Below are 27,995 nucleotides of genomic sequence, written 5' to 3' on the forward strand. Positions count from 1 at the left end.
TTGGTTTTTAAATTCTGACTATTATTAATGGAGTAACAAGGAACATAAATGAGAAGTGTCTTAGCAGTAGGATGAAAAATCCTTTGGATATATGGTTTAGCATGGTTTTGCTAGAACTTGAGGTAGATTGATTGCCTTCTTCTAAACAAACGGCCACACTGATTTTCATAGTGACTCTGTGATTTTGCACTCCTATCTGCAATGTACGAGTGTTCTTACTTCACATTCCTACCAGCTCTACTTCCCCTTGTGTTGTGGATCTTTGTTATTTTGACAGGTGTAAGATGAAATCTCAGTGTAGACTGGATTTGTAATGATATGACTGCTAATGACGTGGAACTTTTGTTTAAGTGTTTCTCAGCCATTTGAGTTACCTCTTTCTCATTCTGAGGGCTACTGCATTGTCTGAATGACATTGTCTTTGCCACCCAGAAGCTTCTCAGACAGACAGATAAAACAGCTTTCAAGCAGGCAAAGAACATCCTCATAAAACAGACAGTAAAGATAATACTTCCTATCATCAATATTACTGCTCATACTTCTTGTTTGTCTCTAATAAGCTCTGTCTATGAAGAATTATTTTAACATAAAAATTCATTTGAGATGTCTGATGTGATCCAAATCAACTACAACAAATGGTAATCAGAGCTTGTTAGGAAATTTGCCCAGGAGGAATTGTGTCTGAGAACTTTATGTCCAATGACATGGATGTAATCATAAGGGATATTGAGGGGAATGAAATTAGTATCCCTTAATTATCACCTGGACTTAGAAACTCAGATACAGAGCCCAAGGCCAGAGACTAATTATGAATTCTCCAGAGGCAAATAGCACAATGAAAACAAAGTACTGAGATTCCTAAAATATATTGCATTCCTTAGCACTGACTTTAATAATAAAAATAGACACATGAGTGGGTTCATGCATAATTTATATGTGAGATTCTTCCTGACTCTTCATGCTGCACTTTGCTCAGGCTCTCATCTCAGCTACATTACAAAGATGTTGTCTTTGATCTTTGTCTTCCTGGTCCTGAAGCCTCCCTTACTTCTCTGCAGTTTGAAGGACCCTGTGTGCTTTTTGAGAATGAAAGACAAGAAAAACCCAGAAGGAGATAAAGAAAAAGACTGTTTCTTTTCCATTTATACAGAGCACAGAAACATGAAAAATGAATATTTCAGTGGAAATCTAGATAAGCAGTAAGTACCTCTTTCATTTTTAAATCCATGTTTATCATGATATATGATGCATTCTAGCGCTGCTAAGAGGTAGAACATTATTCTGTGTGTCTTCTTTCTGTGTTTTCCTCCTACCTCTAGGACATTACCCAAATATATTTCACATTTATTTTCCCATTTATGATTGTTTAGGGGTTAGTTTGTATTTTTGTTTGTTTGTATTTTTCAAGTCACAGATTCCAGTCTGGAAGCTGAATGAATGATCCATACTATCAATTTTGCTTCTAGAAACAATCCTTAAATATGACAATTTTCAACTGCTGTCATGTGATGTCCCTAACAAACACAGCACAAAGTACTGCTTTTAGTTTATTTCATAGAGGTTACAGTAAAGTAGTTTTTCTTTTGTCTGCTAGTGGTTTTTTGCTCATCAGCATAGAATGCCCAGTTCTCACACAGAGGGCCTTAATATATCTGCTCGGATTTTAGTTAGGCATATTAAAAAGGTACTGAGATTTTTGTTCAAATAATCTATCTGTCATAATTTCACAACTGTTGTGTTCTTTGATTCCACAGCTGAAATCAGGTGTGGCAAGCAACAGTGTGAAATTGAACAGTGTCTGTTCACTATGAGAATTTTATGCCATCCTTAGCTTTACATTCAGTTTCATGTGCACAGCCACTTTTTTGTGGAATAAACAATGTCAGAACTTTTTTTCAAAGTTCTAGATTAGAGACATGAATCATCCAATTAAAATACCTCAGTAGACAATTTATCCATTTGTTAGAATAGAGGGTACCCCTGCAAGCAATGAGTTCCTGTTTCCCTTTTACAGTATTAGAATAAACATGTTGCCTGTGGTACCTGCTAACAGTTGAGAGAGGAGTACTAAGGTTACAAGTTCATTCAACTTACCCCAGGCTGAAGTCAAATTATTGACTTAAAAATTGTCATGTCTCATTTTTACTGTATATACTTTCATTTATTACATTTATTACACTTTTAAATCTCTTTCTCCTCTTTCCCTAATTAAATAAAATAAATTTGTTTATTGTGAGGATGTGTGAACTACACAATCTTAGATTTATATGTTTGACCACAATTTTCCTATACCATTGAGGTTACTGGTTGAGATTCCAGCTGACGAAATTGTTACAATGTCTCTTAGAGTTTGATAGGGGACATGTCAAAAAAAAAAAAAAACATTCTAAATTTGGGTAACAACACATTTCTAAGTGTGGCATTGTATAGGTGTGAGAATCATCACAGTGAAGTTTTCAGTTTTAGACAAAGGTTTTGTTCAGTTTTTAATACCATATCTCTGTAGGACATTCAAAATTGATGTGAAAGTTTATGACTGTATTGTAAGAGAAACCTCAGAAGAATTGAAAAACTGCACTAGAAGTGAAACAATATCCTATGTGTTGAATAAGCATCTGTTTATCAAAAATATCACTAGGTTTGAAGGAGAGTGTGGAACAAAAGGCAAGTGATCATATAATAAGTATAAAAGTAATATTCATAGTAATATAGAATATTGAGATGACACAGATCTCCAAATGATCAGATATATGAGGAAGAATGAAAGGGTATTTGATTAGAATTTGAACAAAAAATATTCACCAATACATATGCCTATAATTATCTACACATTGCTGGCAAGCTGTGCCCTGAGAGTCAAGGAAAGGAGGTTTTTAATTCATCTCATTCACTTTTAAATTTCACCAGATATTCAATCAATATGCCTCAGTGATGTGATCTCCTATTTTAATATTATGAAGAATTTTATGTCTAAAATTCTGGCACTTGAAAGTGCAGGATCTTTCTATGTCTATACTCACATATTGACATGACTCAAGATGAGAGAAATCTAGAGAAAAGCTTTAATTTCTCCTAACTTATGAATAATAAAGAAAACAACAAGGCAAATGTTTCCTCACTAGACCACTTTGTATGCATTTTTACCAATACAAATAATCAATTAGTATAGAACTGTCTCATGGAGGCATAAATGCCTCATTTGAAAAAGCACAGTCTTGATCATTTCCTGAATTTTCTTCATATACATGTATATTCATTACAGACTGGGATTGTTATATCTAAATTCCTATTAAGCTTTTTATATTACATAGCAAAGATGTTTACAAATTAGTGTATGTTTCTCTTCCTGTTTGTGACTAAACAGTAATTTTTTCTTTATGGCTATTCAATATTATTTTCTGAGCAATGTTTGGATGATTCTAGCATGATTAAAAACATGATACCACAATTGATAAAGCAAATGAATTTATAGAGAAACATACTGGACTATTAATGTACCTATATCATGTTTTATCTAATTAAATTAAGAAATAATATCAGATCATCATGAATAAATTATGACTTTCTGAAACATGGCCATGATGAGTGAACTTCAGCAAAACTAAACACATATTCATCATCTCAAAAGAGACTCTTGTGTGAAAATAACTATGGGTATTATGAAGAGACATTCTGTCTATGTACCTACTAGTAAATTCTTTAAGGTGATTGTTTAGCTATTTTTGAATAGCATGGTTAAGGCAACTGTATCGTGAATTTTAAGCTAAAATACAATAGCATATATATTTTTTCAGACTATTTCTACTAATGTCCTATGCCATCACAGTGAACATAGGTGAGAAGCAATAGATTAGTCATTTATTTTCATATGCTTTGTAGAGCATCAAGAACTTACTTTGTGGCAAGTTAAAGAATTTAATATAAACTTACTGTATATGTATACATTTTAACTTAAAAAATGAATAGTATGTTTGTTATATTCTGCAAATGGTGTGAAACTTTATAGCTATCATAAGATGGAATTTGTCAGAAGGACTGTTTGTTTATACATTTCCTGGTCATTTTACATTTCTGAGTTGAATGATCACTTAGGTGTGTCATTTCACAAACAAAATTTCAATTATTCTAACTCCTCTCTTGACATACATAATGAGAATTTCTCTGTAGCTGAGAAAAGGATTCTTCTTGTGGCATTCATTATTCTCCATATGTTGGAATTTGATTGACAGATGAAAGAAAAGTTACCTTTTTATATGTATTTACTCTCTACATTTCCAACATGTTGAGGATTAAATGTGAGAAATACACAAATGCTTGTACTGTACATTGTTTATTTATAGTGCAATAAACAGGAAATTAAGTTATTGATATGTGTACCCTCCGTTGGAATTGGGTTCCCAACTTTGCCTATAATTTTCTACTATTTGTCCAAACCATGTTGAAAATATTCTAGTCATGCATGTTTCCCATATGGATGTATAGTGATGAGAGGGAACCAAAGTAATCATTCAATCTCTATTTGGATCGAGTCTAATCTCCAAACTGTGAGCCTACCTGAACAATGCAGGAAGGATTAACTTATTTTTTCACATAACTACACCAACTTGTATTGTCTATTTAAAATTTTATTACTCATTTGAAGATTTCATGGAATGCATTATGATAATATTCACATACTACCAACAACTTCCCCAGATCCATGCCTCTCTCTCAATCACCCTACTTTGTTTCTTTTTTTTTTAATGAATTAAGGCCAATTTGTACTGTCAAATGCTCTTGAATATATGACCTTCCACTGGACAATGGTTAAACCAGCAAAATGCTGTATTAAAAAAGTGTAAACTGGCTCTCCATCTTTCAGTATCTATCAATTGCCAATATTAGTCTAGTTTCTAGTCATCTTCTTCTTTGTTGAGAAAACATTGGAGTAAGTTTCTTTCTCCTTTCTAAATATAGTGATTTTACATAGAATGATAAGAGGCTTGTGACTAAATAGAGCCTTCTAGGTTGAAAGTTTACAATGCCACTTTACTTTCACAGATGGAAGCAGGAGATAATGTGTTGTATCCCAGAGACAAACCTCACCCAATAAACTCTAGGTTTTTTACAGATTAAAAACAATAACCACGACTGATGAGTAGAGGCTTCCCAAGGGCATGAGAAAATGTAGCATCATTGATGATGGCAAAAAGTAACAATGGGTACCTTTTGAAATAAAAAGCAGTAAACCATTGAAGATTTTATATAGAAAACTTCCAACAACTAAAGGGGAAAAAGCACAAATCTAAAACAACTAATTTGCTTGTTTTGGGAGTTTGTTTCTGTTTCTGTTAAGTTACATTTTATGGTCTGCTTGTTTAAAAGAATGAATGTTAACACAGACAAATGAAGGCATCTATCATCACAGTCAAGTTCAAATATTTAGAACATTTCACTAGGAATCATGACAATATATTCTTCAGCTCTCATCTTTTATTCCCTCATTCCTACCTAATCCTAAATTTACATTCTATCACATACAGCTCCAATTGGGCTTTTCATATGAATAAGATAAACTATTTTTTGCTCATTTATGTCATTCTTATATAATATAATATTTTCCCAGGGCCGTGTACATTATTACACATAAAACTTATATCCCTGTATTTTTATTAAAAATTTATTCTTCACACATTATATTTGATTACAGTTTTCACTCCTCCACACCTATGACATCCTGTGCACTTTCCCTCCAATCTGAACTAACACTGTTTCTTTCTCTTGATGGAAAAAAGACTCTTCTAAATGATAGTTAGAAAATAAGATAAAACAAAAACAAACAAATCAGAATAGGACAACATAATCAACCAAACAGAAGAAATAAAAAAAACTGAGATACACATATAGATAATAAGACACACACATTCTTTTTTTTTTTTTTTTTTTTGGTTTTTTCGAGACAGGGTTTCTCTGTGTAGCTTTGCGCCTTTCCTGGGACTCACACACACATTCTTATGAACAGGAATCCCACAAAACCACAAATGCCATAATACAAATTGGGGGCCTGGGCTTAAAATAACTTTTAAAGCCCCGAAAAAATATTATGATATAATTAACCTTCAAATACCATTGACTTTATTTTGTTTTGGCCATCTACTGCTGAGCATCATGCTGGCCCTAAATGGTGGTCCATGTCCCCAGTGAAACTCTGTTGGCAAGAACTAAATTTTTGTTTGCAGTAGATACTGATAGGAGGTATCTCCTGAGTTTAGGATAGAAGCTTTTGTCCACTTCTTCACTGATCAAATGATCTTGATGTGGCACAGATGTGTGCAGGCCCTGTGTATACTGTCTCAACCTCTCTGAGTTCATATGTGCATAGTCCTGTGCATAGATGTCCTTATTTCTTTTATTATCTCCATTCACTCTGGATCTTACAAAACTTTCTACCTCTTCTGCCATGGAGTTTCTTGAGCCCTGTATGGAATGTTGTTGCATTTAATGGTGACACAACATTTAAAAATGGTGCAAGGATTCTCACTGTCTGCACATCGACCAGCTGTGGGTCTCAGTATTTGTCTACATATACTGGAGGAAAAAACTTTACTGGTGATGTCTAAGCAAGGAACAGATCTATGAATAAAGCAGAATGATGTCAAGAGACATTTTATGGCTTTGTTCCTTTATCAGAGCAGCAGGCTTTGGTTTTCCCCTAGGTCCCGGCCCTATCTTTTGTGATGTTCTTGGCCGGCAACGTGGTGTCAAACATGTATTCAATCTCTTGGAATGGACTTTAAACCAAATCATTTATTATTTGGTTACTCCCACCAGCTTCATGCCACTGTTTCACTAGCACATCTTGCAAGCAGTCACCATTGTAGATGTTTAGGTTTGTGTTTACCTTACTTGTCTTTCAGAGAACTTTGAGTAACATGAACAGTAGTTAGCAGGCATAAACGCTCTAGGTAGGCACCAGTTTAATTTCTTTATCTTCATTCAGCTGTGTAGGTTTCATCTTCAGCTAATGGGCCTTATCATCCATTTATAGAGAGGATTGTAGCTGGAGTTGTCTCAGGACTTTCCCAGCCCCACAGACCCAGCAACCACTTATAAAATAATCACTCAGAATCTTATATTAATTAAAACTGCTGAGCCATTAGCTCAGGCCTACCACTGACTAGCTCTTACATTTAAACTCAGCCCATTTCTGTTAATCTACATGTTGTCATGTTTTCTGTGGCTTTACCTGTGTGCCATTACATGCTGCTTCATGGATGGTAGGCTTTCATCTGCTGACTCAGCACACTCAGTAAGATAGTATCTCCATGATACTGACTGTGGGTATGTCTGTGAGACATTTTCTTAATTAGTGATTGATGGGGGAAGGCCCAGTCCATTATGGGTTGTGCCATCCCTGGACTTGTGGTCCTGGTATCTATAATAAAGCAAGCTGAGCAAACCATGGAAAGAAATCCAGTAAGCACCACTCTTTTGGGGCCTCTTCAACACTTCCTTTCTCCAGGCTCTTGCTCTGTTTAAGTTCCTGTCCTGAATTTCTTCTATCATGAACAGAGACATGGAAGTGTGTGGCAAATATACTCTTTCCCCCTTAACTTGCTTTGGGGGTGTGATGTTTCACTGAAGCATTAGAAGCCCAAACTAAGACAAGTCAGATATCTGGATCTTGAAGTAGATCTATACCAAGCTTCCAAAGGAACCACTGCACTGATCCTCATAGTGCAAGTTTACAATCTCATAAGCAATGGATGAGTCTTCCCGTTAGAGCGCATTCTTGTACCATAAGCCATCCTTTTTTGATTGAAGTTGTTCATGCTGAATGTAATTGGATAAAATTTCAAAGTACATTTGATTTACAGTACCCTGATGAATAAGGATCTTTTCCCATTTTCCAGCCTGCCACTGTGTCCCAATGATGGTGTTCTTTACCATACAAAAGCTTTTCAGTTTAATGAGGTCTCTTTTATTTATTGTTGTTTTTGTACATTCTCAATTAGTGTTCTGTTCAGAAAAAGAAATCTTTACCGAAACATGAGTTCAAGGCTTATACCCCAGTTTTCTCTTTTAAGAGATCCAGCATATCTAGTCTTACAATGTTGTTCACCCAGAGTTGAGTTTTGTGCTGAGTGGTAGATATGGATAAATATGTGTCCTTTTCCATGTATCTATTCAGTTTAGACAGTGCCAATCGTTAAAGATGTTTAACTTTTCCACTGTACATTTCTGGCTTCATTATCATAAAGTGGATGTTTATAGGTGTGTGGACTTAGTCTGAGGCTCCAATTCCTTTCTATTTATCAACATGTCTGCTTTTGTGACAAGTTCATTCTGTTTTTATTACTAGAACTATGTAGACATTCTGAGACCATAGTGATATTACAAGTAATTATTTCATTATTTAGAATTGTTTCAGCTATCCTAGGTATTTTTGTATTCCATATGAAGATTAAAGGCTCCTTTCAAGTTCAAAAGTATCTAAATTGTATATTACGGTCTAGTCTATATTATATGACCTACTAACATTTCACAGAAAAGTAATTACAGTGAATGAATGGGAGGATTCAATTTTAACAATGCATATCCATCTCCAGTATAGAATGGCAAGGGCCTAGACAATGTGGCATAACTTCAGGTCTTTCAGAGAAAGAAATAATTGTAAGAAATAAAAGAATAAGACGCTGCCAAAAAAACTGATTCAAACATGAGCATTAAAAATAAGGATATGTAAATGTTTCAATCAATTCCATAGCAGCTTCACAACCACAAGTTATGTCTAGTGGTATAAAATGTATTTAGTCACAAAGCAATACAGAAAATATGGATGAGGCTAATACTGCCTGGAAGTCCAGCTCCTAGAACTGCTCTAGGGTTGTAAGTAGAAGGCCTTCAGAGTAGTGGGATTTTAGGAATCTTTCTTATTTGAGGGTCTTTAGGAATAAGTTTCTATCTGAGGGAATCACACTCACATACAGGATGTGATGGTCATGCTTTTTACTTCTCTATAGCTTCAGTTTTCTCTCAAGTTCCAATTTTCTTGCTCCCATTGTCCTACACAGCTACATACACATTTAACAGGAGCGTTTTTGCAATAAAAGAAAAGTTACAAAAGCTGCATCTAAAGGTCATAACACATTCCTTGAATAAATGATAAGGAGCAGAGCCATTTTCCAAGGCAACGCATAGGTGGGGCATGGTGGCATTGAAAGCTTCCTAAACCTAAAAAATATATTTTCTTATCCTGTTTGTAAGCTCAGATCATAAGGAAGGGAACTTGTACCCCTATATACAAGGTTGTGAGCCCAGACCATCTTCTGTAACCCTGGCTAATTGTGAAACTTTTTCCACATAAATCTGTTTCTCTCTGGATTTGGTTATTTGATTAAATGTTATTTGGGACCTAAATAATAAACAATTAGTTAACTGATCCTTGAGTTTATATCATAAATTGAGGTTAGAAGTTTGTAGAGAGTGTTAATTGCAAAAGAATTTAGTAGGGAGTGGCTGCTGGTCTCTGTTATCAGCCAGGCCTGTCTAGAGAAATTGGCATAGTAATTTAGGTTGCTTTGTAACTAATAACCTTAGTTAGACATGTCCAACTCTGTCCTTGTACATATCTGTAAAGTTTTGGCTTATGATATTTTTACAGAGGCATTCAGTCTACATTGAATTTGTTCTGAGGCCCCAAATCAGTCAACTGTATATGGCTTGCCTTAGAACTGAGAAGAAATTGCTGTTTTCTTTATGCCAGTCTGAACTAGTGATTTAAAAAAAAGGGCCGATGTATCTTACAGTCCTCATAGAATAATGGATGTACTTATTAAGCATATCCTTGTATATCTTACATATATTAAAATTATACAGTTTAATGAGAAGTCATCTTCCTGGCCATCCTCAGATATATGTGCCCATAAGATTGATATGCAATCATGAGATTACATGTACACATCAGATGAAATTACACATTACAGTTCAGGTATTAGGGAGATAACAAAGCTGTTTATACACATGTGAAATTACAAATGGAAGCAACCATGTCCAGAGTCTGTGGCCCCATAAGTCTTACCTGTAAGAGTTCCTCCATCAGAGAATTATTTATCTGGTGTGTTGACACCTCACTTATCCATTGCCATCTGCTCTATATTTTTGAGTCTCAAGTAAAGCCATTGTTACCAGCAGCTCTCAGCATGAGGCAATACCTAAAACACTCATAAACACACTGAAATAAGATGTTAGGGTTAAATAAGATCAAACTCTATAAAAACTATATCAAAACAGTTATATTCAAGTGAAACACCTTAAATGAAAGAGAGAAGCTGAAGTAAATCTGTCACACAGGACATATCAGGACAAATCTGAACCACAAAAACTTGAAGCCAGGCTCAGTTCTATAATACAAAGCTAAGCATATAGGTTGAAAGGCATCAGTACAGCATGAGGGTACATATGAAGAGAAGGGAGCTCATTCCTCACTGGAAGCAGGTATAGTAATATCCACTCTTATATCACTAAATATTGAACATCTTCAAATACAAAATGAAAACAAGAAAGTATGTGAAAGGAAAGAGGGAGAATAAGAAGTATTATGCTATTTTCTTTTTTAATTTTATTTTATAATTTAAATTAATTTTACATATCAGCCATGGATTCCCTTGTTCTCCCTCCTCCCAACACCCCTCCCCACCTCTCCCCAGCCCAACCCCCATTCCTATCTCCTCCATGGCAAAGACTCCCCTGAGGATTGAGTTCAACTTGGTAGATTCAGTCCAGTCAGGTTCAGTCCCCTCTTATTAGACTTATTAGACTGAGCCAAGTGTCCCTGTATAAGCCCTAGGTTCCAAACAGCCAGCATATGCACTGAGGACAGGTCCCACTGCCTGAATGCCTTCCAAACAGATCAAGGTAATCAACTGTCTCACTTATCCAGACGGCCTGATCCAGTTGGGGACTCCTCAGCTATTGGTTCATGGTTCATGTGTTTCCATTCATTTGGCTATTTGTCCCTGTGCTTTTTCCAATCTTGGTCTCAACAATTCTTGCTCATACAAACCGCCCCCTCTTTCTTGCCCATTGGACTCCTGGAGCTCCACCTGGGGCCTGGCCATGGATCTCTGCATCCAGTTCCCTCAGTCATTGGATGAGATTTCTAGCACGACAATTAGGGTGTTTGGCCTTCCTATCACCAGAGTAGGTCAGTTCGGGCTGTCTCTCGACAATTGCCAGTAGTCTATTGTGGAGGTATCTTTGTGGATTTCTGGGGACCTCTCTAGCACTTTGCTTCTTCCTATTCTCATGTGGTCTTCATTTACCATGGTCTCTCTTTCCTTGTGCTCCCTCTCTGTTCTTGATCCAGCTGGGATCTCCTGCTCACCTAAGCTCTCTTTCCCTCAACATTTGCCCTTCATTACCCACACTCACGTCCAGGTTGTTCATGTAGACATCATCCCATTTCTCTGTCATTGGGCGATCCCTGCGTCTTTCTTGGGATCCTGTTTTCTAGGTAGCCTCCCTGGAGTTGTGAGTAGCAGTCTAGTCATCTTTGCTTTACATATAGTTTCCTCCTATGAGTGAGTACATACCATGTTTGTCTTTCTGAGTCTGGGTTACCTTACTCAGGATGATTTTTTCTAGATCCACACATTTGCCTGCAAACCTCATGATGTCAATGTTTTTCTCCACTGAATAGTATTCTACTGTGTATATGAACCACATTTTATTTATCCATTCTTCAGTTGAAGGGCATCTAGGTTGTTTCCAGGTTCTGGCTATTATAAACAATGCTGATATGAACATAGCTGAGCAAGTGCCCTTGTGGTATGATTGAGCATTCCTTGGGTATATATCCAAGAAGGGTATAGCTAGATCTTGGAGGAGATTGATTCCCATTTTTCTAAGAAAGCATCATATTGATTTCCAAAGTGGTTGTACAAGCTTGCATTCCCACCAAGCTCCACATCCATTCCAACATAAGCTGTCTTCAGTGTTTTTGATCTTAGCCATTCTGACAGATATAAGGTGGTACCTCAGAGTCATTTTGATTTGCATTTCCCTGTTGATTAGTGATGTTGAGCAATTCCTTAAATGTCTTTCAGCCATTTAAGCTTCCTCTGTTGAGAATTCTCTGTTTAGTTCAACAACCCATTTCTTAAATGGACTGTTGGGCACTTTGATTTTTAATTTCTTGAGTTCTTAATATATTATGGATATCAGTCCTCTGTCAGATGTGGGGTTGGTGAAGACCTTTTCCCATTCTGTAGGCTGTTGCTTTGCCTTATTGACCTTATCCTTTGCTCTACAAAAGCTTCTCAGTTTCAAGAGGTCCCATTGATTGATTGTTTCTCTCAGTGTCTGTGCTACTGGTGTTCTATTTAGGAAGTGATCTCCTATGCCAATGCGTTCAAGACTACTTCCTACTTTCTCTTCTACCAGTTTCAGAGTAGTTGGATTTATGTTGAGGTCTTTGATCCACTTGGACTTAAGTTTTGTGCATGGTGACAGATATGGATCTATTTGCAGCCTTGTACACATTGATATCCAGTTATGCCAGTACCATTTGTTGAACATGCTTTCTTTTTTCCATTGTACACTTGTGGCTTCTTTTTCAAAAATTATATGTTCATAGGTGTGCTAATTAATGTCAGGGTCTTCAATTCGATTCCATTGGTCCACATGTCAGTTTTATGCCAGTACCAAGCTGTTTTTATTAAAATAGCTCTATAGTAGAGCTTGAGGTCAGGGATAGTGATGCCTCCAGAGGTTGTTTTATTGTATAAGATTCTTTTGGCTATCCTGGATTTTTTGTTTTTCCATATGAAGTTGAGTATTGTTCTTTGCAGGTCTGTGAAGAATTGTGTTGGGATTTTGGTGGGGATTGCATTGAATCTGTAGATTGCTTTTGGTAAGATTGCCATTTTTACTATGTTAATCCTGCCTATCCATGAGCATGGGAGATCTTTCCATTTTCTGACATCTTCTTCAATTTCTTTTTTCAGGGACTTAAAGTTCTTGTCATATAGGTGCTTCACTTGCTTGGTTAGTGTTACCCCAAGGTATTATATATCATTTGTGGCTATTGTAAAGGGTGATGTATCTCTGATTTCCTTCTCAGCCTGTTTGTCAATTGAATATAGGAAGGCTACTGATTTTTTTTTTATCTTGTATCCTGCTATGTTGCTGAAGTTGTTTTTAAGCTGTATAAGTTCCATGGTTGAATCTTTGGGGTCACTCAATATACTATCATGTCATATGGAAATAGGGAAAGCTTGAATTCTTCCTTTCCAATTTGTATCCCCTTGATCTCCTTATGTTGTCTTATTGCTCTGGCTAGAACTTCAAGAACTATATTAAATAAGTATGGGGAGAGCGGACAGCCTTGCCTCGTTCCTGATTTTAGTGGAATTGCTTTGAGTTTCTCTCTATTTAATTTGATGTTGGCTGTTGGCTTGCTGTAAATTGCCTTTATTATGTTTAGGTATATTCCGTGTATTCCAGATTGCTCCGAGACCTTTATCATAAAGGGGTGTTGGATTTTGTCAAATGTCTTTTCTGCATCTAGTGAGATGATCATGTGGGGTTTTTTTTCTTTCAGTTTGCCTATATGGTGTATTACATTGACAGACTTTCATATGTTGAACCACCCTTGCATCCCTGGGATGAAGCCTACTTGATCATGGTGGGTAATTATTTTGATGTGTTCTTGGAGTCTGTTTGCCAGTATTTTATTGAGTATTTTTGCATCGATGTTCATGATGGAGATTGGTCTGTAGTTGTCTTTCCTTGTTGCATCTTTGTTTGGTTTAGGAATCAGGGTAATTGTAGCCTCATAGAAGGAGTTTGGTAATGTCCCTTCTGTTTCTATTGTGTGGAACAATTTAAAGAGTATTGGTATAACTCTTCTTTGAAGATCTGGTAGAATTCTGTGCTGAAACTTTCTGGTACTGGGGTTTTTTTGGTTGGGAGACTTTTAATGATTGATTCTATTTGTTTCATATTCTAATATTTCATATTAGGGGTTATTGGACTATTTAAATAGTTTATCTGGTCTTGATTTAACTTAGGTATGTGCTAACTATCCAGAAAATTATCCATTTCTTTTAGATTTTCCAGTTCTGTGGAGTAGAGGTTTTTGAAGTATGACCTGATGATTATCTGGATTTTCTCATTGTTTTTATATCCCCCTTTTCATTTCTGATTTTGTTAATCTGGATGCTCTCTCTCTCTCTCTCTCTCTCTCTCTCTCTCTCTCTCTCTCTCTCTCTCTCTCTGTCTTTTGATTAGTTTGGATAAGGGCTTGCCTATCTTGATTTTCTCAAAGAACCAATACTTTGTGTCATTAATTTTTTGTATTGTTCTCTTTGTTTCTATTTTATTGATTTCAGCTCTCAATTTGATTACTTCCTGGTGTCTATTCTTCCTGGGAGACTTTGCTTCTTCTTGTTCTAGAGCTTTCAGGTGTGCTGTTAAGTCACTAGTGTGAGATTACTCCAACTTCTTTATGTGGGCATTTAGTGCTATGAATTGCCATCTGAGCACTGCTTTCATAGTGTCCCATAAGTTTGTGTATGTGGTGTCTTCATTTTTGTTGATCTCTAGGAAGTCTTTAATTTCTTTCTTTATTTCTTCCTTAAGCCGTTGGTGATTCAGTTGAGCATTAATCAGTTTCCATGAGACTGTAGTTTTTCTGTAGTTTTTGTTGTTGTTGAAATCTAACTTTAAACCATAGTGGTCTGATAGAACATAGGAGGTTATTCCAATTGTTTTGTATCTGCTGAGATTTGCTTTGTGGCCAAGTATATGGTCGATTTTAGAGAATGTTCCATGGCGTGCTGAGAAGAAGGTATATTCTTTTTTGTTAGGATGGAATGTTCTGTAGATGTCGATTAAGTCCATTTGAGTCATAACATCAATTAAGTCCTTTATTTCTCTGTTAAGGTTCAATTTGGGAGATCTGTCCAGTGGTGAAAGTGGGGTGTTGAAGTCTCCCACTATTAATGTGTGGGGTTTTATATGTGGTTTAAGCTTTAGTAATGTTTCTTTTACATATGTGGGTGCCCTTGTGTTTGGGGCATAAATGTTCAGAATTGAAAGTTCATCTTGATGGATCTTTACTGTGATGAGTATGTAATGTCCTTCTTTATCTCTTTTGATTGATTTTAGTTTGAAGTCTATTTTTCTAGATAGGATGGCTACACCCACTTGCTTTTGGAAAATCTTTTCCCAGCCTTTTATTCTTAGGTAGTGTCTATCTTTGAATTTTAGGTGTTTTTCTTGTATGCAGCAGAAAGATGGGTCCTGCTTTCATATCCATTCTGTTAGCCTGTGTCTTTTTATAGGTGAATTAAGTCCATTGATATTAAGGGATATAAATGACAGTGATTGTTCATTCTTGTTATTTTTTGGTAGTAGTGTGTGTGTACTTCTCTTCTTTGGGGTTTATTGCTGTGTCTTTATCTATTGCTTGTGTTTTTGAGGGTGTATCTGACTTCCTTAGGTTGGAATTTTCCTTCTAGTGCTTTCTGTAGGGCTGGGTTTGTGGATAAGTATTGTTTAAATTGTTTTTGTCTTGGAATGTCTTGTTCACTCCACCTATGATGATTGAAAATTTTGCTGGGTATATTAGTCTAGGCTGGCATCCATGGTCTCTTAGTGTCAGCATTACATCTGTCCAGATCCTTCTGGCTTTAGAGTCTCCATTGAGAAATCGGTGTTATTCTGATGTGTTTGCCTTTGTAAGTCACTTGGCCTTTTTCCTTTTCTGCTCTTAATATTCTTTCTTTATTCTGTATGTTTAGTTGTTTAATTACCATGTGGCAAGGGGACTTTTTGGGGGGGTCTAGTCTGTTTGGTGTTCTATAGGTTTCTTGTGTCTTCATAGGCATTTCCTTCTTTAAGTTGGGAAAGTTTTTTTCTATGATCTTGTTGAATATAATTTCTGTGCCTTTGAGTGGGTATTCTTCTACTTCCTCTATCCCTATTATTCATAGGTTTGGTCTTTTCAGGGTTTCCCAAATTTCTTGGACATTTTGGTTCATGACTTTGTTGGCTTTAGTGTTTTCTTTGACTGATGAATCTATTTCTTCTATTGTATCTTCAACACCAGAGATCCTCTCTTCCATCTCTTGCATTCTGTTGGTTATATATGCATCTGAAGTTCCTGTTCATTTACTCAAATTTTCTTTTTCCAGCATTCCCTCTGTTTGTGTCTTCTTTGTTTTTTCTATTTCCCTTTTCAGGTCTTGGACTGTATCCCTCATCTCTTTCATTGCTTTTTCATGATTTTCTTTCAGGGATTCATTGTTTTCTTCTGCTTTATTTGTCCTTTCCTCTAGTTTTTTATAGTGTTCTTCCCATTTTTTATTTGTCTTTTCCTCAATTTCATTTGTGATTTCTTCTATATAAGCCTCTGCCCTCTTCATGATGTTATTCATAGGGTTGCTTTCTTCTGCTTCTTCAATTTTGTGATGTTCATGTCTAGCTGTTGGAGGAGGGCTAGGTTCTGGTGATGCTGTATTGCTCTTCATTTTGTTGTATGTACTTCTGCCTTGATGTCTGCCTATCTCCTTGTGCATTCATTCTTGGTCTTATCAGTGTTCTTGGTCCAGACAGAGATGACAGATTCAGGAAGCCTCTTTCTCTTGTCCAGATGGGAGCTACGGGGTGGGATGGGAGCTGGGGGCTGGTCTCTAAGTCTCAGGAAGTACCTGGGGTCTCGGGCAGATGGGAATAGAGGCAGGGCATGGAGATTGCAGGGTCTGCCAGGGGTCTTGGAGAAGAGGAGCCTTCCAGGTCAGGATGTAGGGGATCCTGCCTGATGGCCAGAAACTGGGGCCAAGTTTGGCAGGTCTTCCCTGCAATGGCTGGTGCCCAGGGATGGGATCAAGGGGCAGGTATCTCTGGATCTATTATTCTATTTTCATTACCTATGAATCCCTCAGGCTTTCAAAGCATTTGACACAGGCAGATTTGGTTACCTAGACTTCATACCCTCAGCAAAATCATAACATTGTCCAGTTCTGCCTCTCTATAAAAGTATAGCATTCTAGATAGCAGATAACACAAATTTATTTTTCAAAAATGTTAAATGTTAGAAGTATACAATGAAGGCATGAGCAGATTCAGCATTAGCCAGTACAAACGTTTCTAGTATCTGAAGGGCACGCATACATTTTACAAAGTTTAAAGATAATAGGATGGAACTATAGGAAACTTCAAAGTAAAAAGGCAATCTCATTGGTAAGAAATCCACTCCCACAAAGAAAACCTCTATGAATCTTAATATTATCCCACAGGTCTCACATTCTCATACATCAAATAAATAGGACTTGTGTCACCATAGCAATGGGTCAAAAAAAATTCAGTGCTATTCTCCCATTGAGTGTAATATAAAATTGTCATGTTTGGAACCTAATCTCTCATGAATAGTGTGCTCTGTTTTCAGGTTGACACCTAAGAACATCCACCTGATTTTCTCTCTTTATTTTGCCATGGAAGAAATCAATAGGAACCCTCATATTTTACCAAACGTTTCTCTGCTAGTTGACATCAAATGTAACCAGGTGGCTGACAAGAGGAAATCTGGTTCTACTGCAAAAAGAAGTGAAAATTTTCCTAACTATTACTGTAAAAATCAGAGAAAATATTTAATCGTACTTACAGGACCCATGTGGGAAGTTTCTGCAACCCTTGGACCATTCCTATACATGTCCAGAACTCCAGAGGTAAGTCAGAGTGGGATAATTTAATGAAATACTGTCTCCTTAAAGTTGATTTTCTGAGAATCAAAAAGATAAAGAGGTAGAGACTTGGTTTTTATCTATTCTGTTCCATCAAATATAAATGTTCAGGTAATTTCTGAAGGAAACATAACAACTTTATCACAAGTAGTCATGAAAGGCAGCAGAAGTGTGAAACATTTTACCAGAAAAGATAGTTGTAGTTTTGGAACAACCACAAAATTTGCCTATGATTTTAATAATGAGGTGAAGAATTCACACTTTCTAACACCCCCAGTATTTGTTTACTACACTTAGGTCTTAGACCAATCATTATTCCTTCTATCTTACTCATACTGTGCTTATGTTCTATGTCCTTCAGCTCTACTATGGTGATTTTCAACCTCTCCTGAGTGCCCATGAACAATTTCCTTATCTCTACCAGATGTCTCCCGAGGACACATCTCTACCAATAGCCATGGTGTCCCTACTGGTTCACTTCAGATGGAACTGGGTAGGAGTGATCATTTCAAATGAAGACCGTGAAATTCAATTTCTTTCTGAATTGAGAGAGGAGATGCAAAGGAACATTGTCTGTTTAGCATTTGTGAGTTTTATCACAGATGACAAGATTTCATACTTTCAAAAAGCTAACCAGTATAATAGGCAGATTATGATGTCATCAGCAAAAGTTGTGATTGTTTATGGAGACAAAGACTCTGCTCTACAAATACACTTTATGATATGGAAATTTTTAAAAATTAATAGAATCTGGGTTAGTATATCACAATTTGACAAGATCACTGTTATAGGAGAATTCTTGCTTGAATCCTTCCATGGTACTCTCTTTTTTTCACATCAGAATTCTGAGATGTCTGATTTTAAACAATTTATGCAGACAGTGCACCCTTCAAATTACAGTAAGGAAATTTCATTTGCAAAACTATGGTGGATTTATTTTAAGTGTTCTTTGTCATCATCTAACTGTAAGAAACTGAAGAATTGTTCTGCCACAACTTTATTGAAGTGGTTATTTAGGCATCAGTTTGGAATGTCCATGAGTGATTCAAGTTATAACTTATACAACTCTGTGTATGCTGTGGCCCATTCACTCCATGAGATACTTCTGAAAAAAGTAGACACATGGTCAGAGAATCGTGTGAAAGGGCTGGAATTTGACTCCTGGCAGGTAATTAGTCATTCATAAATGGCCTGTATATCATAGAGAAGACATTCTTAATGGGAACCATAGTATTCTAAATCCATGCAAACTACACACCTTTCTCCAAGGTGCATATATTTCTGGACTTTTGCACTGCATGTGATGAAGATCATGTTAGCATCATAAATTATGATTCAGCTATTACAGGAATACAGTTTAGCATTTTACAAGCTAAATGAAGAAATTTTGTTCAGAATATTGCAAGCACACACATGAGTCTTATGTTTTTAACATTTGGAAGAACAATACTTGTCATGAAATATTTAAATGACAAAAAGAAAATGACTTTTCTGACTTTTCATTCATATGATCAAAAAGTTTCTCAACATTTTAAAACAGAGATTCAAGATGATAATAGTAGTACTCCCACTTTTTGATCTATTAAGGAAAGCAATTCCCAAGGTTATGATCAAATAACAATGTTGCCAGGAAGAAATATAGAATGTGTGTCTACTCTAAAAGCTTATAACTTAGGTGGTGTGTTTTAGAGTATCAATACCAGTCATAAAATTTTAACTTTAAAGTGTATTGAAAATTATTGTCTATTTATAATTTCTTTTATTTACTACTGAGTACTTTTAATACAGTTACTTTTTAGAGGAGGCTAATGAAAATTGTGAGCATTATATATTTTATATTTTCTGTCCTACTGTGTAGGCATAGTTGAAACTAAAATGACAAATGTGTTTTAGATGTTCTCTTTACTGAAGAACATACAATTTGTAAATCCTCCTGGAGACCTAGTGACCATGAACCAGGAGGAAAAACAGGGTACAGAATATGACATTTTCTATGTCACAGATTTTAAACAATCCTGTGGATTTAAAGTGAAAATAGGAAAGTTTTCTGGACATTCTCCAAACGATCCACAATTGTACATATCTGATGAAATGACAGAGTGGGCCACCGATTTTAGACAGGTAATTTGATCTTAACTCAAATGATATACATGTAGCACAAATACTATAAAATAGCATGCTTAATTATTGGTAACACATTTTAGCAATTACTCATTTATTGACTCACATCCACTCTTCTATATTTCTCTCTTTCTCTGTCTCTCTCTCTCTGTCTCTCTCTCTCTGTCTCTCTCTCTGTCTCTCTCTCTCTCTCTGTCTCTCTCTGTCTCTCTCTCTCCCTCTTTTCTCCTCTCCCCTCTTCTGCTCTCCCCTCTTCTCTATTGTGTGTGTTACACAATTTATAAATCACCATAAATTCATAATATTTACCTTAAAAACAATGGAATTTTACTTTATGATCCATGACTTTAACAGAATTTTCAGTGGCTCCTTGTTGGGAATCACTGCAGCTTTTGCGACTTATATTAAATCGTTATGTTTAAAATGTATCTGATTTTCCTCAGAGTCCACCTTCTACATGCAGTAGGCCCTGCAGTCCTGGACACAGAAAATCCCCTCAGGAGGAAAAGGCTGTCTGCTGTTTTGATTGTAACCCCTGTCCAGAAAATGAAATTTCCAACATGACAAGTAAGGATATGATTTACCAAAATAATCAACATATTGTTTATTTTCTCCCATATTTATATAATTCTCAAAGGGTCCTTTGAAGAAAAAGAAAGGATAAATTTTATTATGAAGTTGAAGGCATAAATAACATTGCTATTTGTAATACTACATTCTCTGTCTTTTTAACTACGTTTTATCTGATCAGTCTAGACCCCATGAGCAAAATATTTTCTCCTGAATATAACTTTAGAGTAATAAAGATTACTACTGCAACTTATCATCATCCTAATAATCAGCATTTTTAATAGTTGTTTCTGTTTTCAGTTTACTTAAGACTTATATGCTATGCATCCTTTTATTCTCAGTAACCCCAAGTTTCTAACAAGGAGTGAATGTTCAGGGATGTTGTAGAAATGTTCATTTTTGTACTGTGTGCTATAGTAGAACAATTCTATCATTGGTAGTTAGTATTTCAATTTCTACTCTATTTCACAGCTTAGTTTGGATTCAATCATATTGAACTCTGTATTAAATATTTTATTATAATGTTCAAAACAAATAATTCACAGAGTGGTTTTTTTTTTGGTTTTTCGAGACAGGGTTTCTAGTGTTTTTTAAATAAGTAAGTAGTGGTATCTACATCGATGTACAGAAACTTTGAAACTTTGAAAACTATATTTTCATAGTATACCAGATTCTGAAGGATGGAATTACTTAATGTTGTAGTGAGAAGAAATAGCTTAAAAAATTAACTAGGATTTTTAGTTAGAGCCTGAAATAGGTAAACATAATTCTATATGATTTGAACATGGGATTGTGAAGAAACAGTAGAGGATTTTAAAAAATATACTAAAACTATAAGTGTATTTGATCATGAAACACAGTGACGAATGTTAGAAAATAAACCAGTTTAATAGGGTAATGCACAAAAATTGTATTGATTCAAATGGTACCATCACATACATATTAAATCAAAACTCAAATTTATTGACATTTGTGCCAGTTGAACACAAAGATACTACGCTCAATTTTATTAAATTTCCCTTGCTCCTACTTAAAAAAGCATGGGAGGAATAGAGGAAAGGGAAGCTGTGGTCAGGGTGTATTGTATCAGAAAAGAATATATTTTTGATAAAAATAAGTAAATACAACACATTTATAACTAATTTCAAATAAATATTAAAAATTGAAGGATTTGAATACTACCACTCACCAGTTTAGATGACTTTGCTTAGCAAAATCAGAGAGGATTGGACAACTAAAACGGAATGTAAACCTTCTGATGGATAGACTCAATCCTGGAATGGCATCATCATCATCACTTTTCAGTTTAGTCTGTTGGGTCAATTCAAGAAAGAAAAGTGAATATACTGTGGTATAAATTACAAAGATACAAATGGAAGGAAGTTCTCAGAGATGTAGCAGGAAACTTGAAAGTTCTTATTAATAAAAACAAACCCAAGCCAGGTATTGGAGTGAATGCTGGAAGATCAGAGAAGCAGACCAAGCCACAGCTACCTCACCTCACCAATTCCTCAGCTGATCCTGTTTCCTCAGACTGAATGACTCATCCTGAGTCCTCATCCAGAAAGAATCTCAGCTGACCTGCTGCTCGAAAGCCTGAAAGCTTAACCAGCCAAATGCTTCTAGTTGCTGGTCTTCACGCCTTATACACCTTTCTGCTATCTGCCATCACTCCCTGGGATTAAAGGCTCACTTCTTGGGATTAAAGGCGTGTGTCACCATGCCTGGCTGTTTCCAATGTGGCCTTGAACTCACAGACATCCAGACAAATTTCTGCCTCTGAAATGCTAGAATTAAAGGCATGTGCAACCACTGCCTAACCTCTATGTTTAATATTGTGGCTGTTCTGTCTCTGACCCCAGATAAGTTTATTAGAGTGCACAATATTTGGGGAACACAATACCACCACACAGACTCATCCAGAACTGTGTTTTGTAATTATGCCCTTGAGGTATAGAATTTGATTTTTATATTTTAACAGTAAATACTGCAACCTTGGGAGCATTGAATTCTCAAATCTTACAGAAATTAGTAAAATTTGCAGATAATGTGCCCAAGCAAAGATCAATCAGTGAAACATAAAAATATATGTGATATTTTGGGATGTATAGAGTGTGGGAGATAATTTGTTCATGTGTCTCTGCTTTCCTAGGCATTATCAGTGCTGGCTCTTTTTTTGGCTTCTTTCCTTTTTTTCTTTTTTTTTCATGTAAAATGAATGCTGCCTTTTCTTTTTCATTTTATTTTTTATTTTATAATTTAATTTAATTTTATATATCAGCCACAGATTCCCCTGTCCTCCCTCAACCGCCACATCCCCACCTCCAACCCACCTCCCATTCCCATCTCCTCCAGAGCAAGGACTCCCCTGGGCATTCAGCTCAGCCTGGTAGATTCAGTCGAGGCAGGTCCAGTCCCCTCCTCCCTTTACCCAGGCTGAGCAAAGTGTCCCTGCATAGGCCCCAGGCTCCAAACAGCCAGCTAATGCACTAAGGATGTGTCCTGGTCCCACTGCCTGGGGGCCTCCCAAACAGTTCAAGCTAATTGACTGTTTCACTTATCCAGAGAGCCTGATCCAGTTGGGGGCTCCTCAGCTATTGGTTCATAGTTCATGTATTTCCACTAGTTTGGCTATTTGTCCCTGTGTTTTTTCCAATCATGGTCTCAACAATTCTCACTTATAAAATCCCTCTTTCTTGCTAATTGGACTCCCGGAGCTCCACCTGGGGCCTGGCCATGGATCTCTGCATCCACTTCCATCATTCATTGGATGAGAATTCTACCACAACAGATAGGGTGTTTGGACATCCATCCAATCACCAGAGTAGGTCAATTCGGGCTTTCTCTTGACCATTGCCAGTAGTCTATTGTGCAGGTATTTTTGTGGATTTCTGGGGGCCTCTTTGCTTCTTCCTGTTCCCATGGGGTCTTCATTTGTCATGATCTCTCTTTCCTTGTTCTCCCTCTCTGTTCTTGATCCAGCTGGGATCTCCTGCTCCCCTAAGCTCTCTTTCTCTTAACCCTTGCCCTTAATTAACCCCCTCATGTCCAGTTTTCTCAGTAGATCTCACCCATTTCTCTGTCATTGGGCGATCCCTGTGTCTTTCTTGGGGTCCTCTTTACTAGGTAGCCTCCCTGGAGTTGAGTAGCAGTCCAGTCATCCTTGTTCCACATCTAGTATCCTCCTATGAGTGAGTACATACCATTTTTGTCTTTCTAAGTCTGGATTACCTCACTCAGGATGATTTTTTTCTAGATCCAGCCATTTGTCTGCAAACCTCATGATGTCATTATTTTTCTCTGCTGAGTAGTACTCCATTGTGTATATGTACCACATTTTATTTATCCATTCTTCAGTTGAAGGACGTTTAGGTTGTTTTCAGGTTCTGGCTATTACAAATAATGCTGCTATGCACGCAGCTAAGCATGTGTACTTGTGGTATGATTGAGCACTCCTTGAGAATATGCCCAAGAGTAGTATAGCTGGGTCTTGGGGGAGATTGATTCCCAATTTTCTAAGAAATCATCATATTGATTTCCAAAGTGGCTGTATAAGCTTGTATTGCCACCAATAGTGGAGGAGAGTTCCCCTTGCTCCACATCCTCTCCAACATAAGCTGTCTTCAGTGTTTTTGATCTTAGCCATTCTGACAGGTATAAGGTGGTATCTCAGAGTCATTTTGATTTGCATTCCATGATGATTAGGGATGGTGAGCAATTTCTTAAATGTCTTTCAGCCATTTGAGCTTCCTCTGTTGAGAATTCTCTGTTTGGTTCTATAGCCCATTTCTTAAACGGACTGTTGGGCATTTTGATGTCTAATTTCTTGAGTTCTTTATATAGTCTGGATATCAGCCCTTTGTCAGATGTGGGGTTGGTGAAGACCTTTTCCCATTATGTAGGCTGTTGCCTTGTCTTGTTGACCATGTCCGTTGCGCTACAAAAGCTTCTCAGTTTGAAGAGGTCCCATTGATTGATTGTTTCTCTCAGTGTTTGTGCTACTGGTGTTATATTTAGGAAGTGATCTCCAGTGCCAGTGTGTTCAAGACAAGTTCCGACATTCTCTTCTATCAGGTTCAGAGTAGCTGGATTTATGTTGAGGTGTTTGATCCACTTGGACTAAACTTTTGTGCATGGTGACAGATATGGATCTCTTTGCAGCCTTCTACACATTGATATCCAGTTATGCCAGCACCATTTGTTGAACATGCTTTTTTTTTCATTGTACATTTTTGGCTTCTTTGTCAAAAATTATATTGTCATAGGTGTGTGGATTAATGTCAGGGTCTTCAATTTGATTCCATTGGTCTACATGTCAGTTTTTATGCCAGTACCAAACTTTTTTTTTATTACTGTAGCTCTATAGTACAGCTTGGGCTCATAAAGCTTCCAGAGGTTGTTTTATTATACAGGATTCTTTTAGCTATCCTGGGTTTTTTTGTCTTTCCATATGAAGTTGAGTATTGTTCTTTCCAGGTCTGTGAAGAATTGTGTTGGGATTTTGATGGGGATTGCATTGAATCTGTAGATTGCTTTGGTAAGATTGCCATTTTTACTATGTTAATCCTGCCTATCCATAAGCATGGGAGATCTTTCCATTTTCTGACATCTTCAATTTCTTTTTTCAGGGACTTAAATTTCTTGTCATATAGGTGTTTTACTTGCTTAGTTAGAGTTACCCCCAAGGTATTTTATAACATTTTTGGCTATTGTAAAGGGTGTTGTATCTCTGATTTCCTTCTCATCCTGTCAATTGTACATATGAGGGCTACTGATTTTTTTTGAGTTGATCTTGTATCCTGCTGTATTCCTGAAGGTGTTTATGAGCTGTATGAGTTTCTAGGTTGAATTTTTGGGGTCACTCACGTATACTATCATGTCATCTGCAAATAGCGAAAGCATGACTTCTTCCTTTTCAATTTGTATACCGTTGATCTCCTTTGTGGTCTTATTGCTCTGGCTAGAACTTCAAGTACTATATTGAATAAGTATGGGGAGAGCAGACAACCTTGCCTTGTTCCTGATTTTAGTGGAATTGCTTTGAGTTTCTTTCAAATCGACCACATACTTGGCCACAGAGCAAATCTCAACAGATACAAAACAATTTGAATAACCTCCTGTGTTATATCAGACCACCATAGTTTAAAGTTAGATTTCAACAACAACAAAAACTACAGAAAGCCTACAATCTAATGGAAACTGAATAATGCTCAACTGAATCACCAATGGCTTAAGGAAGAAATGAAGAAAGAAATTAAAGACTTCCTAGAGATCAACGAAAACAAATGTACTACATACCCAAACCTATGGGACACTATGAAAGCAGTGCTAAGAGGGCAATTCATGGCATTAATGCCCAGGTAAAGAAGTTGGAGAAATCTCATGCTAGTGACTTAACAGCACACCTGAAAGCTCTAGAACAAGAAGAAGCAAAGTCTGCCAGGAAGAATAGATGCCAGGAAATAATCAAATTGAGACCTTTTTTCTTATTTTTTGAGATTATGACAGAGTTACATCATTTTCTCTTTCCCCACTATTTCTCCAAATCCTCCCACATATCCCTTTTTGCTCTCTTTCAAATTTGTTGCATGTGTATATATTTTATGTATATACATATATACTTCTAAATGCAAACTGTTCAGTCTTTACAGTGTTACTTGTATGTTTTTAAGATCGGACATTTTGTTATCCAAAGATAATCAGTTGGTGTGCCATATTCTGGGAAAGACAATTTCTCCCATGCTCAACAGACCTTAGATGTCTGTTGTTCTCTGTGTAGGGTTGGGGTCTGATTGTGTTTCCACAATTCACTTTGCCATGTCCATTTTTTGTCCTTGTTTAACTAATGTTTGAAGAGAAATATTTGTGAGACTTTATAGCTGTAGCTTGTGACATTTCTCTGAGACATCTACTCACATCAACTGTCTGATCCCATATCTATTACAATATTTTCATCCCCCTTTTCTGCAACTTTTCCAGACATATAGTTAAGGGAGTATTATTATAAATGTATTCATTAGACTGAGCTCCACAACTCTAAATTTTCACTGGTTGTGATTTTTCTCTAGTTGTCTCTGTCTCAAAGACAAGTTTTCTTGATGAGGAGAGACTACTTTACTAATATGCATTAGCAAATATTTTGAACATTGTTAGGAATTGTACTGGTTTAATAATGTAGTAGAATTGGTTCCTTCCATGATATGGAGTGGGTAAGGCTTCTATGTCAAAGGAGACACATGAGAACATTTTTATGTGGGACCTAATTGCTGCTGATATACAGATCATAATATGAAAGGAAGTAGCTCATTCTCAGTTATTATTTGGCTAGTTCTCAAAACTATGAGGAACTACTGTGTTTCTGTGAATTATCCACTCCAAGGTAGGTTTCTGTGGCTACCTTAATGTCATGTGGAAGTATATCATTGTTTTTGAAAAATACTAACAAGTTTGGGAGTAAGATAAATATAAACAAAACCTTTTCATTATAAAGAAAGGCAAAGGAAGTAAGAATTAAATCCTGTTCATCAAACATATTTAATTTTCATATACCACAAAAGGTAAATAAAACTTAGCTATGACTTCCTAATACATTATTGTAGCTGTCATGTTTCATAAATACTAGGGAAAAATTAAATCTGAAAATGCTACCTTTCCTATATTAGACATGGATCATTGTGTGAAGTGTCCAGATGACCAGTATGCCAACACAAAATGAACTCACTGCCTCAAAAAGGTTGTCACCTTTCTGGCTTTTGAGGATCCCCTGGGAATGTCTCTGGCTGGCTTGGCTCTGTGTTTCTCTTCTCTTACAGCTGTTGTACTCGCTATCTTTTTGAAGCATCAAGACACTCCCATAGTCAAGGCCAATAACCAAGTTCTCAGCTATGTACTACTCATTTCCCTCATATTTTGTTTTCTCTGTCCCTTGCTCTATATATGGCCACCTGTATCTTACAGCAGACAACATTTGCAATTTTCTTTACCTTGGCAACATCTTCTGTCTTGGCTAAGACAATTACTGTGGTACTAGCATTCAAGATCACTGTTCCAGATAGAAGAAAGAGATGGCTGCTGACATCAGGTGCACCTAACTTCATCATTCCCATCTGTACTATGATCCAACTGATTCTCTGTGGAATCTGGCTGGGAACTTCTCCTCCATTTGTTGATGCTGATGTACACACTGAACATGGCCATATTTTGATTGTCTGCAGCAAAGGTTCAGTTACTGCCTTCTACTGTGTCCTGGGATATTTGGGCTCCCTTTCCCTGGTAAGTTTCACTGTAGCTTTCCTGGCCAGAAATCTGCCTGACACATTCAATGAAGCCAAGTACCTGACATTCAGCATGATGATATTCTGCAGTGTCTGGATTACCTTCCTTCCTGTCTACCAAAGCACCAAGGGCAAGGCTACTGTAGCTGTGGAGATTTTCTGTATCTTGGCCTCAAGTGCAGGGCTACTTTTTTGCATCTTTGCCCCAAAGTGCTACATTATTTTGTTCAAACCACAGATAAATTCTTTTCATAAGATCAGGAAAAGACATTCTAAAACTGAAAATATACATTAAACATAACAA

At 36.6% G+C, this 27,995-nt stretch overlaps 1 pseudogene; it reads left to right on the forward strand.

The window, feature by feature from the left end:
- The first annotated feature begins 999 nt into the window (after positions 1–999).
- LOC131902249 (vomeronasal type-2 receptor 116-like) lies at positions 1,000–27,986 on the forward strand (annotated as a pseudogene).
- Positions 27,987–27,995: the final 9 nt, after the last annotated feature.

Source organism: Peromyscus eremicus, chromosome 1, assembly GCF_949786415.1.
Source record: "Peromyscus eremicus chromosome 1, PerEre_H2_v1, whole genome shotgun sequence".
NCBI classification, from domain to species: domain Eukaryota; kingdom Metazoa; phylum Chordata; class Mammalia; order Rodentia; family Cricetidae; genus Peromyscus; species Peromyscus eremicus.